At 38.8% G+C, this 16,167-nt stretch overlaps 1 protein-coding gene across 2 annotated transcripts in view; it reads right to left on the reverse strand.

The window, feature by feature from the left end:
* The window catches only part of clocka (clock circadian regulator a), a 67,383-nt gene that overhangs the window by 43,589 nt on the left and 7,627 nt on the right, over positions 1–16,167 (reverse strand). The window lies entirely within an intron of this gene.

The raw sequence follows: 16,167 nt of genomic DNA on the forward strand, positions 1-16,167 counted from the left end.
CTAGTGTAAAACACCTAAATTAGTCTGAAAATCACATAATGAGTTGAATCTGTGTGCAACTTAAGCCTCACTTGAGTGCAATACACATATTTCTGGAAGTCCACGGAGTTTGTTACAGAACATACCTAACCAAACCGCATCATTAGGACTAGAGAGCTCTCGATACAATTCTAGGACAAAGTTCTGGAAAAGTAGCAATCATGCTTTTGGTTATAAAATAATATAAAACATAAGGCAAAAGATGGAGAACTGTTAAATCCAGCATTAAAAAATGTGTTCAATATGGAACAAGCAAAAAATTACTCAGCAAATTCAATAAATGTTAAAGAGGAGATTAGTCAAAGGAGTAATTCCATTCAGCACGGTATGGCCCCCTAGGCAACTAATTTGTGGGATCATCTTTACAAAAGATAATTTTTTTCTCCCTTGTAAAAAAAAAAAAAAAAAAAAAGGGCTTTACAGAACATGTTTATTCCATTAGTTTACTTTTTTTTTTTTTTTTTTTTTTATTTCTTTCAAGCCATTCATTTCAACATGATCCGAGTTGAACAAAAGTTCCGTTTCTTCTGTGTGCGCAATCGAAAAAAAAAAAAGTTACAGAAAAAAAACATTTCCCAACTAACTACCTGGATTTCAATAAATACCACATTGCGTCAAAGCTCCTGCTAATGATTTACGAATGATCGAGTTCGTTTTCAGCTTGATCAATTTGTGCGTCATATGGACGTGCGAGCAAAGCACCAAAGTCAAAAACGAGCATTATTAACATGCAAAGTATGCAAATAAATTACAGATGAACCAAATCTAAACAAAACAGGTAACATTAGATGTTCACAGTGGTGAGCTGTAAAGGCCTGAGCTCACTCACTTGAAACTTGGAATGGAAACTTATTGAAAGAGGTTTACGTTCATGTGTCTATGAGGAATAGTTCTCGAATGCACCATGAGTGCATTAACAATCATTAATCTGTATACATTTTCTTTTGAATTCTAAGAGATACTTCTTGCCGACACAAGAACTCCGAATCTGCACCCCCGCTGCGGTTAAGCTGTGTGCCTCATACCCCATGCCTGGAGCTCACAAAAGCTCCCATTGTCTGGCGACAACTTCCAGGGAACGGCGAGTCGGAAAACATCTGAAAACCTCTGCTTTCCAATGGTGCTGGGCCTCACCGCACAGCTGGCAGCCGGCCTCACACTGGAGCTACTGTAGCCTTAGAGCCAAATGCTGGCACTTCTGCCAAGTGGGTCAGCCAAGATCTGCTATAAAGCGACAGCGAGTGCGAAAGGAAATAGCAAAGAAAGAGAATTTCAGAGAAATAATTGTTCCTTCATCCACCTGACCTCTACATTTGTTTATCTATATCCCTTTTTTTTTTACATAAAACTGCACTTAATAAACAGAAACGCCAGATTGTCAACCATAGAAAGACGATCAATCCTGAGATACATCACCACATTGAGAAACAGAGAGCTTTTTTGAGCTTTCAGGGAAGATCATGGAAACTTGCGTCTAGAGAACAAAATAAGTAAGCACAATTAGGAAGGAACTGGCTAGTAAACACACAAAACAACACAACCCTGTTTAATGTCTTTTGGAGAGGCAACAGAAATTCGCACACCGAAAACGTAAATAAAGCACAGGAAAAACTAAATAACTGAATTTGTTATGTACCCTCGTTTGACTGTGAGGGATTTTGTAGGTTTACTGAGTAAACTGGGTGTTAAATGTAATTCATTTATATACATATCTGCCAGGAATAAAAGAACATCGTCACAGCAAACTTTTAATATAAGTATAAAAGTGAATTATGGCCCAGCTGTTCCTGTATTTTAGGTTTCAGTTTTAGCAAGGAATTTTCATTACGGTGAATCACTAGTGCTTACCATGTTCAGCTAACTAACGAACTAACCATTTCAAATGATGCAACAACACAAAAGCCAAAAAAACTCTCCTGAATGTAATACTAAATAAAATCATTACCAAATGGCATCATCACCATCATACTTTTATTTATTGTGGGGGAAAAAAAATTGCACCAAAAACTGATACATCATTAAATGAATTGAATTTATGCAGAAATGCATTTTTTAACAAACTTGAAATGATGAAATTGAATTGAAAAACTGACAACTTTTGGTGTTATGCTAAAAAAAAAAAAAAAAAGCCATCAATACTGCTAACGCTTTAAAAAACAAAAGATGCTTTTTCTAAAATATTTCAAAATGTCATTTTTTACCTCACAGACAAAACCGTCAGCAAAAACAGCACCTCTGGAATGGATTCTGTTTTCCTCTACTAAAGCAGTTTATTCAAAAGTACTATGTCTACTCAAGCAGAAAATCAGTCATTTTACTTTAACACCGAGTTAGAGACCAAAAAGTCAGCGTTTAATATAAAACCTGGGCAGCCACACTGTCAGCAAAGTTTAACTTTAAGGAAAAAATAAAGGTGTTTACAAATACACTCCACAATAACAATTTAGAAACACGTTCCATGAATAAGCAGAGCATATAGTAAGAGATCTGAAGAGGGGTTTATAACAAAAACTTTATTTAGGACCTAAAGTATATAACATAATATTTAACATACAAATTTTATATATAAACAATATGTGCCGTACATTTTTATATTTTATACAAACACAAAATAATCTTTCACAAACTGGACAACATTTACAGTCTCACCATTAAACTGAGACTTCTTCAATAAACTTTAAATTAATGTTCATAAGAAAGCTTCACAATATCATTGATTATACAGTGTTTCTATGATGCAATACAAAACGTATTATTCATGTTACCACTAGAACGCCAATCAAACTTCAGTCAGGACAACAACAACCAGACAACCAACAACAAGAACTCCAATTACAACTAGGTTGTTACAGTATTCATAGGACAGATGGCATCATTTATCGAAATATTTAAATCACTAGATACTGCTAAAAAAAACCACAGAATTCAACTTACCATTTCACCAAAAAAAAACAACGATATGTCTCGATTTCATTAATCCATGTTCCCTTTGGGCCTAAATCACAACCCTCCATCAAAAAAGACAAGGAAAATGTGCAGCAAGACATTTCTGAACTGAGCTTTACACTCTGAGAGAGTAAACATCTCTTGATCAGCGTGCCCTCGCTGACCCTCCTCTTCACTAAACACAATCTACACATTAATCAAGCGGCCTCCTCTCCATTAGGCATGCTGTACTTCTGCAAGGACTGGTATCTCTGGGTAAACTACAAAGTCACTGCCCACCCAGGGCATCTACTAAAATAGTGTAAAGGTAAATTTGTCTTAGCAAATTTGAATAGCGAATCACTAATTGTTGGGTCAGGTTTAATTAAGCGGAAAAGCAGGCAGATCTGTCATCCCCTGTAAGCTACAGGTCATGCAAACAGGACAATTTAGGGAACAACGCACCAAAACTGCAGAGACATCTTATTGTTATTCTACCTTTTCTTCTTCTTCTTCTTTTAACTACGGTGTACACACCGAAAAACCATCGTTGATTTTTTTGCCATTATGAATTTTGTCAAAAACATTTTTTCCATAACTCTTTCTTTAAATTCTGTCCAATAGTTACCAAAACACACTTTATGTTCAGAGGATAATGTGTACTCCTAAAGGTTTGCCTGTAGCAGGCCCATTAATCTGGCTCTGTGCCCTTGTACAAAACAAAGACCATGGCCTAAGAGTATGCAACAAATTGTTTGCCTGGAGCACATGCTGGTTAAAAGTTACAATAACATATTATAGATAATTACATCTACCGTATTTTCCGGACTATAAGCCGCTACTTTTTTTCCACGCTTTGAACCCCCCCCGGCTTTAACAATGAAACGGATATTTATGGGTTTTTCCTGGGTTTTTCCTGGTTTCACAAGCTTCAAGCCAAAAACTGAGCCCCATAACATTAGACCAATGAAATTGCAGAACGTGTTCAGGTGAACCAATGAAACTTTTTATATTAAATCAGATGCGCTCCCACTGAATCGGGCCGCACCACATCATAAATATGGATGATGTCCCTCTGGCGTTTGACCTGCCGCTCACTCGGAGTGTCAACAGGAAATGCGAATCATTCGTCACACTGAAAACAACCGGGCATGAAAAAACGCACTTCACCTGTGTTCTGAGCTGCACGGCATCAGGAGAAAAGATTCACCGATGGCGATTTTTAAACACACGACGATGCCAAAAGAAAAACTCTCTAGAAAAATAGTTGTGAAAGGAAGGAGGAAGACAGTGAACAATGACTTTCTTGGTAGGCTACTGTTTAGATACAAGCCGTGTAGACAGGTGCGGCTTATTTATGTTCAAAATACAAATCTTTGTCAAATTATACGTGTGTGTATATATATATATATATATATATATATATATATATATATATATATATATATATATATATATACACGTATAATTTGACAAAGATTTGTATTTGTCAAATTATACATGTGTGTATATATATATATATATATATATATATATATATATATATATATATGGGTGCGCTTAATAGTCCGGCAATTACGGTAAATGCAATTTTTGCTCGTATAAAAATTTGGTTCAATCAAATTTTGTTTAACTGAATTTTATTCAGTATTATCCTGAAAGATCTCCTCGAAGAATGTCACCAATATCTGTGGTCAAAACATGTACATAAAGATTAAAATCTCTCTTGTATCCCTTTGCCTAAAGTTAGAACTATGCCTTTTCTGTGTTTGCTGAGGCAACAAGTGCAACACATCTTTAAATGTGCTTATCCAATTTTGTCCAAAACATTAACAAACAAATTGTTTAAAACTACCATAGATTCATTGTTTGGAAGAAAATGAGTCAAGTCCAAACAATGAGTATTCATATATAACGTGCAATCATCTGGCAAATGATTCAGACTTTCAAAACTTTCTGAAAGTTTTAAATATTTATAATATGAAGTAAATGCCATTGTCTGTAAATTAACAACACAAAGAAACAAGTCATATATTGACCAGTCAAAAGGTTGTTGTGGACCAGAACATGACTAATGCTAGGCTTATTGTTTGTGAGAAGCTATTATGTAGCGAGGTAAAATTTTGATTGGCAAGAAAACCGATATCAAACAGACAAAATGATAACCACAAATTACTGTAAAAGACTTTAGAAAGAACATTACTCATACTCTTACATTCCAGTGCTCATGTTAGTTCTCACTCTCCAGTGTTCTGTATTGTTTAAAGACTATAATCACACTCTTGATGTCACCCAAATGAGAATGGGTTCCCCTTTTGAGTCTGGTTCATCTCAAGGTTTCCTCATAACATCTAAGGGAGTTTTTCCTTGCCTTAGTCGCCATGGCTGCTCATCAGGGATAAATACACACCATTCACCTTAACTCTTAAATTCTGTAAAGCTGCTTTGAGACAATGTCTGTTGTGAAAAGCGCTATAGGAATAAACTTGACTTGACAAAATGTTCGCATAGGGCTCACGTGATGAACAAAAGAGAAGCAGTCACTTCAATTGTCCAAATGCCCTATCGTCCTTTCAAACCCCAATTAAGACAAGACAATTTGTTTCCATGAGCCCAAAAAGGCAAAACAAGCCTTGGGTTGGAGAGGCAATCAATCACTCAGTTCACTATCAATCACAGCTACACTTGCCAATCGTGGGCTAGGGAATATGAGCTCACGTACGTAAATGGATTGCCAATTCCAACCTGTTACAACAAACCATGATGCAGCCTAAACAATGGTTCATGCAACTAGCTAGCTTCACCCATCTCAAATGTATATCAGGGAAAAATTTGCAAGGCCAGGTACTGAGCTCAGCCAAGGAAGACTGGGGCTTATCCTACAGGTGTTTAGTAGAGCTGAGGTCAGGGTTCTATGTAGAAATCTAAAGGTCCTTCCACTCAAACCATAACACGCCATGTCTTAATGAAGTTCACTTATTACCATTCATGGTCAGTCTTAATGCTCAAAGACATCATATACAATAATGTGCCTCTTAGGCTATGACTACACTCCGGATAAATATGAGAAAGTCGTTTTCGTCCAAAAACGCTCCGTGTCCTTACTATCGTTTTCAATCCTTTCCCAAAAGTTGCTCATCAACACTTGCCGCTTGTCGTTCACTTACTTTCTGGCTCTTTCAAATTTCGTTGTAAACCAAAAAAAAATTTTTTGCGTTTTTAAAAGCCTAAAATGTATCCATGTTGGGGAGCATTTTCAAAAAGCTAAGTTTTTGTTGACTAAAAACGCCGTCATAATTTGGGTGGAAGCCTAAAATGGAATAATAAGCGTTTTCAAACGTGTTCTAACTCAATGTTGGGTAAGAAACACCAACATTTGTTAGGGTCAGATGTCAAAAATCTTTCAGATCTATAATAAAGCCTTCTTGTTAGTACACTAAATGGCATACTTACATATGTAGTGTGCAACAAGTATTTATTGTAGGACCTATATAGTTTGGAAGCAACACGCACCATTTTGACAAATTAAGACCCATTTGATGTGCACAACTAATCTGCGACTTGCGTGAAACAAATTCAACACTGGCTAATTCTCCATTGTTCAAAAACTAGAACACTGTTAAAATGATTGAAAAGTTATAACAAGTTATTTCCACCATTGTAATTCTTCTATTGATGACAGAAAAAAAGCTCTCTTACTGTATTTGTTGAAGCATTTTGCTTTTCTTTGCTTTACCCCAGACAAGAAGTCCCTAATGATTACTGAACGATAGTAGTATACTTTAATTGCATTTATTCATTCTGACCACAAACCATGCACCATCACTTTAATTCCGCACGTGCAGCACAGCAAAAATAGACTTGATTGCTGCAATGCGGTACCGTGCCGTATCCGTGTGCAATGCGAATGCTTTAACCTGTTAAAGTGGGTACGGAAAAAAATGCCCCGCATATGCACTGCAAACGGAGTATGTCTGAACCTGGAATAAAATACTAAATCCTGTTGCTATGGTGATGGACAGGTGATGGTGACAAATTAAAACCAAAAATTGTTGTAGTGATGTTGCAATGACCCACAAACTGTTTTAAATAAACATTTGAAATTAAAAATCAATTACACTTTGTTAATGTGCTCAACAAAGGGACACAGGACAAACTTCATTCATCCAGCATTAATGATTCAGATCTATAATCTGAGTAACTGTATAATGGAAGCTGAAAAAATGCGAAATGACTAGTATTGCGGTTTGTGATGCTGTAGTTACAGATCTGCAAATCTGTAATCGTCTTGAAATCAAACTTTTCTGCCATAACTTTTAATTTGAAACGGCTTGCATATCAAAGGAGACCCGAATTAATACAGAATGAAAACATTTGATTTGGAAAGTAATTCTGCATCCGCACTCAAAAAGACAGCGTCTCGTCAATGTTTAATTCAAACCCAGGACTTGTTTTGTGCTGGTTTAGATGCAAATGACATGAGAGGTGTAGTTTATTAAGCATTCGATAGATTTCCATAAAGCTGGAATACATTTGGAGTTGCAGTGCAGATTGGCATGGATAAGGCTCTCAACAACAATCTCAAAAACTCAATCATAATTTAAACTAATTCTAAGGTGGTCTCTGACTTCAATATTAGACAAACAGTTTAGACTCTTAATGTCACCCACTAGAATGTAGCCGAATGTAACCAGGTCTTTATCCGGTTGGGTTTATGTCCAAATTTGGAGACTGGAACAGAAGGTTGTTGATGAACCTGTCTGAGCCATGTGTGTCTGTGTATTCTATTAATAATGGGCACATTATGCGTATAGTATATATTTTACATCCACCAAATACTGATCGCAACTTACTGGGAAACCAAAGTGTTCCCTTACACCAAACCCTAGAAGATTTGGGGGAATCTTCCGTAACATATAGCTGTTTGTTCAAACGCATAAAACAATGGGGGTTTTTATTATGAGGGGTGTGTTCTTGTAATCCCAGTTTTGCTACAGTATGGTCCTAGTCATCATATGACACCTACTAAGAATGGAAATTGACTAACACACACACACACCCAAGAAAGTGCCATTTACCCTCTTCTGCATACTTAAATTCACAGGCAGCCAAATTATCGGCTGTGATTAACAGAGTAGAGAATTTTGCCCCTCTAGCTCTCAGGTGTTAATGGTTGGGTCATCGTCAGGAACCTAACTTGTGCTTTCGAGAGTGGGGGATTGATTAGGTTTAGATTTTTACCGTTATTATATTTCAGACATTATTTTGCATTCTGTTGAATCTAAATCATTCAAGTATGCAGATGTATTGAATCAATAGTTGTTTTTTTTTTTTTTAAAGGATCCCTGAACATCAAATACAGAGCTACACAAAACACTGTAAAAAAAAAAAAACAAAAAAAAATTTTAAAGTGTGAGAGGAGAGGATTGATGTTTAGACAGAATTGTAGTTAAACAAACTGCAGTCAGATTAATTGTGTCAGGAGAAAAAATCGTTACAGAAATCTGAGAAGTCTAGATTCCTCAAGGAAACCAGAGGCAAAAGCAGGAAGGGAAAAAAATCCCTGAGATGTCATGAACAAGAAACCTTGAGAAAAAATTTAATCTTTGAGTTGACAGTGAAGAGTGGAGGGGAAACAGTACTAAGTGTCTTGAAAAGATGTTCACCATGAGCATATAAGACCTGAGAAGAACATAAATCAGTCAGTATGATGAAAGCAGCAGTTCTTATTAGGTCAAATATCTAGGTGAGATTTTTCACTGAATCAAAGGAAAGTCTCCTCTTCACTCCAGAAAATACTCGAGCTAAATTTGTATGTTTAAAGCAACTTTGTGCAGGAATATAAATTTAACATTTTCTCCATGTTTGTGCCTAAATTTTAGATTCATTCACCAGGCTTGATCTGCAATGCAGCACTTACTCCCCCTGAACCAATTAAGAGCTGTGAAGAAATAACAACACACAACTTTTTACTTTTCAAATTTCGACTAATGAGAACCAACCAGACAAAAAATAAATCCTTTCACATTCCATGCCAATGTAAGCCTTACAGTAATAGTTCCCAAACTGAAAAGCACAGTCTTATTTACATTTATGCTATTATGCCTTATTCAGAGCGACTTACAACTGAGGGGCCTTGCTCATGGGCGCAGCAGTGCAGCTAAATGGATTTGTTCTGGGACTGTTCCTGAATTGTGCTGTTCTGGTCCTTGGTACGGGACATATTGTCAAATCTTCAGAAGACTCAGATCTAAAAGGACCCCTTCTTTTTCTTTTGCTGGATGATTCGTCACGGTCACTGTCTGTCAATCATAAAAGGATTCCGTTTGCTGCTTTTACTGCTACTAAAATATTATCCTGAATCTGTGGTTGGATCCACGTACTCCAATTATATTAACTTGTCTTACTTGTTGGACATTGCCTTCTAAGAATGTATCACAGCCTGAATGCATTGTACCACCAGAAAGACAATGCAATTTTGGTTAGACATTATATTAAATCTGTTGTAAATAGTTATAAATCTAAAATGTTCAATAAATAAAGATTTTTTCTTATTGTAGATAAGCTCATCATGTTAAGACAACTTAAAAAATGATTTCAAGTCAAAAACAAAATACCAAATTTAACTGGGTTCTAATTAGCAAATAATCAAATAAATAACATTTATTTTAAAGCAATGATGCAATTAGAATAATTACAGCTCAGCAAAAAAAACTTTCCCATTCAGATACAAATCAGCAAATGAAGAGGCTAAAGCAGGAAGCATACTGAAAACACAAACTGAAACATGAGGTAGAACATTATGTGCAATTCTACTTAATAGAACTGTGTAAATGAAATTTACTTTTCATACTGGTTACACGAGCTAGCGCACAAACTAGCACCAATATTGTGCAAGCTGTCCATTACTATTATAGTTTCCTTATTTTGTATGTCCTTTCTCTCAGTGACCAGGTTTAGGAGTAAGGTTCTAAGTGTTCAGACAAAAATTAAATCACAGCCGGAACACACTGAACACACTGGGGCTGAAAAGTTAAAGTCACAAACAGAAATTCTTCTGATAAGCACTTTAACAGTTAGATGCATGGCAAGTTTAGGAAAGACCCAATAGACCAAACTAGCTTCATTAGCTTCACGTGTACTTCTGTGTGGGTAAAAACAATGGTAAGGCTGTTCTCTCAGTCATTTAACCAACGCAAAAAACAACGACTTAAGTGATTGTGTACATCGAAATATTCAAATATTTATTTGGCAAATGCTTTTCTCATTGTTCATGTAACCAAACCTGGATTCTGCTAAACCTGTTTTTCAAAATATGTCAACTGCTCTTCTCACATATAGGACTTCAAGATTAACAGGGCGTGTGTTTGGCTTTGACGTCTTTGTCCTGTAGATTAACGGTAGCGATTTTGGAAGTTTGTCAAATTTCCCAGAACAACGCTTATGCAAACTGTAGGACCCATTAATATTAAGCCTTTATGTAAAGCCGAACATTTGACATTACAGCTCCGAAAAATATTTTGTAGATACATTGCCGAAATAATGGTAACCTTACACGCTTGGGCCTGGAAATAGAGCTAAATTTTATGTGTTTTTTTACTGTTACTCTTCAATTAAAAGCTTTTGTAAGACAGTAGATCTGGCCTTTGGGTGGTATTATAACTGTACCATTTAAAAAGGGAGACCTGAGACACGTGTTTCAGCAAAGGTTACTGACACTGTTTCAGAAAGCCTATTGAGACACCACTGAATTATATGGAATTTTTATTCTGCACAACATTTCATACATTCTGAAAAGAACACAGTTATCGTGGTCTAAAGTATGAAAATATGAGATTTTAGGGAAAAAAGTCACAAAATGACCCACTGCTGCTCCATGGCAGTGTTGAGTCAGGAGCCTGAGAGTGTGCTGCATGTAGATGGAGCTAAGCCACTTTGTGTGGATTTTGGAGTGGGTGGATGCTGAAATCTGTTAAGGGCCTCGTCATGTAAAACACCCACAGAGACCTCCTGAGTCCCTGTAAGGCCAAAGTCATGGGCCAGATGCCAGCTTGGCCCTACTGTTGCTTTGCCAGTACAGAATAGAGCTGTTACTAACTACGCTCTCGCTGCCATATAGGAGGCGGAAAATATGAAATAATTACAGAACTAGATTAAAAATAGCCTCGCTGCGACAGGAGCTCAAGGGAGATGAGTTCTATTTGCAAACTGTCCAAAAGGAAAAAATATAGCTCAATTTCAGAATAGCAGTCCTGCATTACTACCGCACATGAAGTGTAGCCGGCTTCATCTTCTGTTTGTTCACGAAGCGCTCTGTGTGAAATTTTATGTTGTTTGTCTGTCTGTCAAAAAATAATAAAGGCATCTACTAAGAAAACCAAGCACACTTTTCAGCCATGTGTTTCTCCCTGCCCCGACTGCCAGCACTGTGCTCTTGCTGAGGTTCCTGGGGTTTGCTGATGTACCTCGCAGAAGGTTTGGAGATGGGCTTGTCGGAGAGCATGCAGCTTCGCCGGGGGTGGATGGGGTCCAGAAGCTGGATATAGCTTGGGCGGCCGATGATCATAAAGCCCCTCCCATCCAGTAAGCTCGACGAGTGCCTTTTTGCTCCCGGCGTCACAGCCTCTGCATCGGGGTCTGCCATTTTTCCCTTTCTCAGACCGCCCCTTTAGCCCTAAGACCATTCCAAGAGGCTAGCAGGCTGTCTCTCCCCAGGCGTGGCATCTTCTCTTATACCTGAATCTACTCACCAAGCCCCTGTCTACTACATTGGCGCTGGTGAGGAAGGCTTACGCCTCAGCAGGTCAGGCCACTGGATGTCTGCACACCATGTCGGTGTTACAGGCATACCAATCCCACCTGCTGCGGGAGCTGAATGTGGGAGACATCATGGGCGGCCAGATACTAGAGCTGCGCCATATGGCAGACTTGGCCCTACGAGCCACTAAAAAGACTGCTAAGGCCATTGGCCGTTCTATGGCTGCCCTAACAACCACAGGGACACATCTGTGGCTCACCTTGTCCGAAATCCCTGACTGGGACAAGGCCTTTCACGCTGCTCTCATGGGGTTGCTCAGCAGGTGAGGATTGGTGACAGATCTGAGGACTGTCATCGTCAGTAAAAGGGCTTCGACCAAATGCGAGGAAGGGCGTGTCGCACCGCTTTTCTCAGTGCCTGTTTCCCTCCGCCATCATTGTGTCTAGCAGACATTCAGACCTCATAGAACTCCACTGTATACCTGAATATTTTTTAGACAAATGTTAGGTCTTCTGTTCAGCAACTTAAACCAGGCTAAAATTAGGTCATAGAACAGGACAATGATCTCAAGCGCCCCATCAGATTGCCGTTCAGAGTTTAGAAACCAACCACATGGACATGCTGTGGCAAGATACCTGAGCATAGACATATGTTCTCAAAGATTTTTTGCTGGGAACAAACCATTCCTCCATCCTGAGAATTATCAGAAAAGAGTGGATCATGGTTCTAACATAATAACAATGGTTCTAGAAATAATATTATTATAGATCTCTGTATCAGCAAAAAAATTAACACTAGGACCCTGGGATTTTTCATTTACTAAATTGAGTCCATGTCACTGAAGCTAAAATTTAACTCAAATCTTTTCTATTTTTTTCTTTTTTAATTTACATTAGAAGCATTAAAAGCTCACTAGGTCAGTGTTACAAAAAGGTCTCTAACAGTACATGGTTGAGGTTAAATATATTTTTAAAGTCTTTAAATTAATTTGTAACAAATTTTTTTCACTCTTTCCACATGTACACAAACTCTCCCCCCAAAATGTATAGTGACTCGAGTAGAGTTAGCATGCTAACTAAAGTTTGCATTAGCAAGGTCTGTTATTGCATCATTCAACTTTGAAAAGCCAAGTAACAACTCATGAAAAATCTCTATTAAAGAGTGACAAGAGGCCTATTCAACTACTGGGTTTGTTCAGCTATGTAATAAACCTGACCCAAGGCTATGCAAAAAAACTTTGGCTTTTTTAAAATTCAATTCTACATCAATTTTTACATTATTTTTAATAGTACTAGAACTTTAAAGGTTTTTATATACTGTATATATACAGTACAGACCAAAAGTTTGGACACACCTTCTCATTCGAAGAGTTTTCTTTATTTTCATGATTATGAAAATTGTAGTCTCACACTGAAGGCATCAAAACTATGAATTAACACATGTGGAATTATATACATAACAAAAAAGTGTGAAACAACTGAAAATATGTCATATTGTAGGTTCTTGAAAGTAGCCACCTTTTGCTTAGATTACTGCTTTGCACACTCTTGGCATTCTCTTGATGCCTACTTTGAAGAACCTACAATATATCATATTTTCAGTTCACTTTTTTGTTATGTATATAATTCCACGTGTTAATTCATAGTTTTGATGCCTTCAGTGTGACTCTACAATTTTCATAATCATGAAAATAAAAAAAACTCTTCGAATGAGAAGGTGTGTCCAAACTTTTGGTCTGTACTGTATATATAATATATATAAACTTTTGGTCTGTACTGTATATATATAACTTTTAAACATGATAAAAAAAATAATAATCTTTTACTGCACTTATATTTCATACATTTGAACAGATGAATGAAAATGAATCACTTGAGCTAATCATCTTAATATGACTAAAAGTATGTGGACACCTGGCCCTTGGCCCCGTTTGTGGTTGTTCTTTAAACTGTGGTCACATAGTTACATTCAGTTGTATAGAATGTCTCTGTGTACTGTAGCATTTAAATTTTCCTCTACTGGAATTAAAGTTTCTTTTAGCATGACGATGCCCTTAAGCTCCTTAAATACATTGTGTTAAAGATCTTGAGTGCCCTGACCTCAACCATTCTAAAGCCTGTGGGACAAAGTGGAACACTGACTGAACCCCAGACCTCCTGACCAACACCGGTACCTGATCTCACAAATGCTCTGGTAGCTAAATGATTAAGAATCCACCCTCCAAAATCTAGTGTAAAGCCGAAATAAGGAAAACAGTGAAGGGGAGGTTTAATAAGTACATACAGATGTGAAAACAAGATGTCCAAAAATATCTGGCCTAAAACTTCATGTTTAGCTTACTATAATATGGTTGTACTTTGAATTTACCGCTTATGGAGCAGCTATTTCTATCTGGTTACATCTAAAATTAACAAACACTGCAAACAACCTACAAAACCACTTCTTTTACGCTTCTAAATACAACCGAAATGATCCATTTGGAAAAGTTGTTCATATTCACTGAGAGATTGTGGTTCACCTCACTACAGCATGTTATCAGTGAACTGATTAACCTTTACACCTTTCCTGAAAGCTTAGAACTCTTTCGTAGAATTTAACACACAACCTGTTGAGTCACACTACAGTCACACATTAAACAAGAGTCCATGCAGGCCATATTTCTATAAGTGGTTTATAATCTGGTCTTCATAGAGCAAAAGGAAACAGACGAAGTTTTAAATTTATTTTAATAAAAAAAATATTTTTGATTCCTTTATTTGTCTACACTTAGTAGAAACTTTTATTTCTATAATTTATATATATATATATATATATATATATATATATATATATATATATATATATATATATATATATAAAATATATATTTTAATTAGTCTTTAAATATATTTTTTATATGTACTACCTATATTAATTCATTCTTAAATTAAAATATTCAATATTAAACATTTTAATTAAAAAATTATAGGTAGTATTTAATTTATATATATATATATATATATATATATATATATATATATATATATATATATATATATATATATGTCAGGCTGCAGACGCGGAAGCCGATATAGTCCGATCATTGTCCTTTTATTTCAACAACCGTACAACACAAAAACACTCATAAGCCGTTGAAAACAACAAACAAAGACATCCGCTCGATACGCGTTGTCCGCTATGAGTTCGAATGTCCCAAGCATAATCCATAAAGCCTTCGGCAATGAGTAATCCAAGTCGGAAGTGGAATTCGCATATACAGCCGGCGGTCGAGCAGCCACGCGATTGTCCAGCTTGACAATATATGACAATATAACGACCGACAGCCTGTGACTCAAGAACGTGAGTTTATGTAGTCTGATCTTTCATGAGCCACAGCTGTCGGTAATCTTGGGAAGCAGCGTGACTGCTATCGAGGGGGGCGTGGCAGGGTGGATCTCTGACAGCTACAGACGGGGGCGTGGCAGGGTGAATCCCTGACAGCTACAGAGGGGGGCGTGGCAGGGTGAATCCCTGACAGTACCCCCCCCTCCAGGGGCGACACCTGATGCCCAAAAACCCACCTATGCCAGGCGGGCCAGGGCACTCCGAGGAAGGCCTCCTTAGACGCCTGGGAGCAACGGAGGCCTGGTGAGCATCCTCTGCGGAGAGCCGGCATGGGACAACACCTTGCAGGTGGATCCGGAACGGAGCCACGCCCTCGGTGCTGACGGGAGGCTGAGTAAAGCCCCTGGCGGGGATTGGAGCCGGAGCGACCTCCATGGCGGGGAACCGCAACTGGACGGCAACCATGACAATGACCGGGGAGTGGAGGACATCCCGGGCGGAGACCAGGAACGTCGTACCACCCTCTGAGGGACCTGGAGGACCGACGTCGCCGTCAGAGGGACCTGGAGGACCGACGTCGCCGTCAGAGGGACCTGGAGGACCGACGTCGCCGTCAGAGGGACCTGGAGGACCGACGTCGCCATGCGGGGATCCTGGGGGCGATCCGTCGTCCTCTGTGGAGCCCGGGGGCGAGACGTCGCCTTCTGCGGAGCCCGGGGCGAGACGTCGCCTTCTGCGGAGCCCGGGGGCGAAACGTCGCCTTCTGCGGAGCCCGGGGGCGAAACGTCGCCTTCTGCGGAGCCCGGGGGCGAAACGTCGCCTTCTGCGGAGCCCGGGGGCGAAACGTCGCCTTCTGCGGAGCCCGGGGGCGAAACGTCGCCTTCTGCGGAGCCCGGGGGCGAAACGTCGCCTTCTGCGGGCGCTGGGGACGAGACGTCGCCTTCTGCGGGCGCTGGAGACGAGCCGTCGCCTTCTGCGGGCGCTGGAGACGAGCCGTCGCCTTCTGCGGGACTGTGGGGTGAGCCGTCGCCGTCGGTGGAACCCAGGGGCAGCGGTTCAACTTCCCTTTCGCAGTCCTGGAGCCAGGGTGAGTGCACAGGGAAACCCCTGGGCGTAGGGGT

This window comes from Silurus aristotelis (genome assembly GCF_946808225.1).
Source record: "Silurus aristotelis genome assembly, chromosome: 15".
Lineage (NCBI taxonomy): Eukaryota > Metazoa > Chordata > Actinopteri > Siluriformes > Siluridae > Silurus > Silurus aristotelis.